Genomic DNA, 2539 nt, shown 5'->3' on the forward strand with positions numbered 1-2539 from the left:
CTGGACCCAGCTTCTCCTCTCTCCTGTCTCCATGGTGTATGACTTCGTTAGAGGGGAAATAGTTCCTAGGCACACTGCTGTCACCCACTCCAAGGCTCAGTCACTGTCCCCAACCCCCTAAGCAGAAAGGTTTTTGTTTTCCTGCCTTGAGGACGGAGCAGGGTACCAGTTTGTGAGAAACACTGGAGGCAGTTCCTTGAGCCCTCCTCAAAAACATGCTTCTGGGAGAGTGCCAACCCCATCTGACAGGCGGCGGGGCTGCAGATGGAACCTGCTGAGAAAAGGGATCGCCCCGGGCCAGCTCCACAGACAGATGACGAGCTAATTTCTCCTCGGTAAGAGTGCTCTCAGTTTACTGGTCAGACTCTGCCAGAAAGCTCAAGCTCATGCGCTGAGAGCAATATATCTCTCCTTATGTCTGACACCATTTAATGTTTAAATAGCCCACTTCATGGAGCCTCGGGCTGAACAGCATGGAGTCACTTATTCGTAGCCGAAGTGGTAATCTAGCTAATGGAGGAAAACAAGAAGGAGAGTCTGCTAAATTTCAGGGTGAACTATTTATGCATTTGCTGTCTCTAAGTATCTATAGATACAGATATGTATGCACATCACACACACGGACATCCCACGCGAGGTCCATGTGAGGACTTATGCCCGCTTTGATAATGCTCAGAACCGCTGGCATCAGGGAGAACCGCCCTGCCTGCCCTGACAAAGATGGAATCAGAAGCACTACTGATGCTTTGTAACCAAGAAAGTCTAATTAGATGCTGAAAGAGAGATGCTCCACATTTAGCTGATTCTGACTTTTTCCTGACGAGGATCTCTCTGCACACAAACTGTTCATATTTACTTCATTATAAAGGCAAATTAAACTAGATGAGAGAAGCATGGGGCTTGTTTTTTCCATAGTAGGAATTAATATATGTATGTTTCATATGTATGTATCGATATAGTTTCATGTATCTATATGACTGCTTTTTTTTTTTTTCTGTTTTAAAGATTAAAGAAAGGAACAGGAAAGATGGAGTAGACATACTTTTGGTATTTCTTCCACTAGGTCCCATTAAAAACCCTGGACATTACATGTAAAACGACATAAGATGATTTTGAAGGCAGCGTGGCCGACTGGCTAAGGACCTTGGCCCTGAGGAATACGGTGGTGACTGTTCCTTTTGCCTTTTGTTTCCCAGACTCAGGTCTCAAGAAGCTGGCACCCCCCAAACATCCATGGGCGCAGATAAAAAAACAAACAAACAAAAACACCCCCAACAAAAGCCTGCTTTTTCTCCCAAAATAGAGGGTTGCTTAAGTAAATTAGGGTATACTCATAAAAGTGTACTATATATGTATATATATGTACATATATATACACGCATACATATGTACATATATATATATAAAACCCTTTATAATATCTGATATGAAAAATATACAATATACTTTGTCTAGTAAAAAGGCAGTCCATAATAGTATATAATTGATTTTTAGTGCTGGAGTAGTTTGGCTTCTCTATGTTACGCATATTTCCTTTGATTAGCATATACCCTGTGGGAAAATATTTAAACTGCTTTTCACAGCGTCGCAGGCAGCAGGAGCAGGTGAAACAGGCCGCGCTCCCTATACGCCCCTCACCCCTCCACAGAGGGGTGATGGTATTCTGCTGGCAGCCCGAGGACCACTCAGCGTCATCTTGCAAATCTGGCTGTGATGAGAGCCAAGGCCAGCTCAAGGAGAAAGTTTCCAAACAGACTAGTGTGAATATTTCCTTCTCTTCTGGGCTCAGGGGAACGAACGCTACCATAATATTTGTGTCCACAGATTCAGGGAGAAAAACCCAGGCCAGGAAATAGACTCTCTTGGTTTGTACATCATGGGTTTCTGGGGGGAACTAGAGAGAGGGGAAGGGCTAGGGGTTCCGTTTGGTGAGTTTTCACTGAATAGCAATGAGCCAGAAGAAAGCCCGTAGCTAATTGGCTCTGTGGGAGGGGGAAATGCTATCAAGACTTTCTCCTTTTTACCGTTTCAGACGTGCAGTGGGTGCAGAGACGTGCCGCTGCGTGTGATGCGGCAGTATCGATGTTCCAGCCCCCGGACAGGGGCGCAGGGAGAGTAGCCCCGGAAATTAGCGGGGAATAACCAGCGTTAGGTTTGCACCCCAGTGTGCCCACCGCAAACAGCTCAGGCAGCGTTTGTGCTGGAGGACAGGGCGCTTGACTAAGTCCTCTCCTGCCCTCTGTCCATCTGTGGGCTCTGAGTCAAGCCCCGTGGAGCTCCAGCCCCACCGGAAGGGCCCTGTGGATCCAGTCCCAACATCTCAAAAGAAACAGCCCCCATCTCCAGTTAAACGACCTGTTCAGTGGGAATTGCGGGGTGGACCTTTCTAGTGCCTCGACTTCCCTCTGTTCCCTTCGTCTTTCCCTCTTCCTTCCTGCTGTGGATCATTCCACCTCTTTCCCCAGACAGGGGATGAGGCCTGATCTCCCTTTGTCTAATCATTTCAAAATGTTGGGCGGGGGCAGGCCTGGAAGTTGAA

The sequence above is a fragment of the Pteropus vampyrus genome, unplaced genomic scaffold (assembly GCF_000151845.1).
Source record: "Pteropus vampyrus isolate Shadow unplaced genomic scaffold, Pvam_2.0 Scaffold121, whole genome shotgun sequence".
Taxonomy (NCBI): domain Eukaryota; kingdom Metazoa; phylum Chordata; class Mammalia; order Chiroptera; family Pteropodidae; genus Pteropus; species Pteropus vampyrus.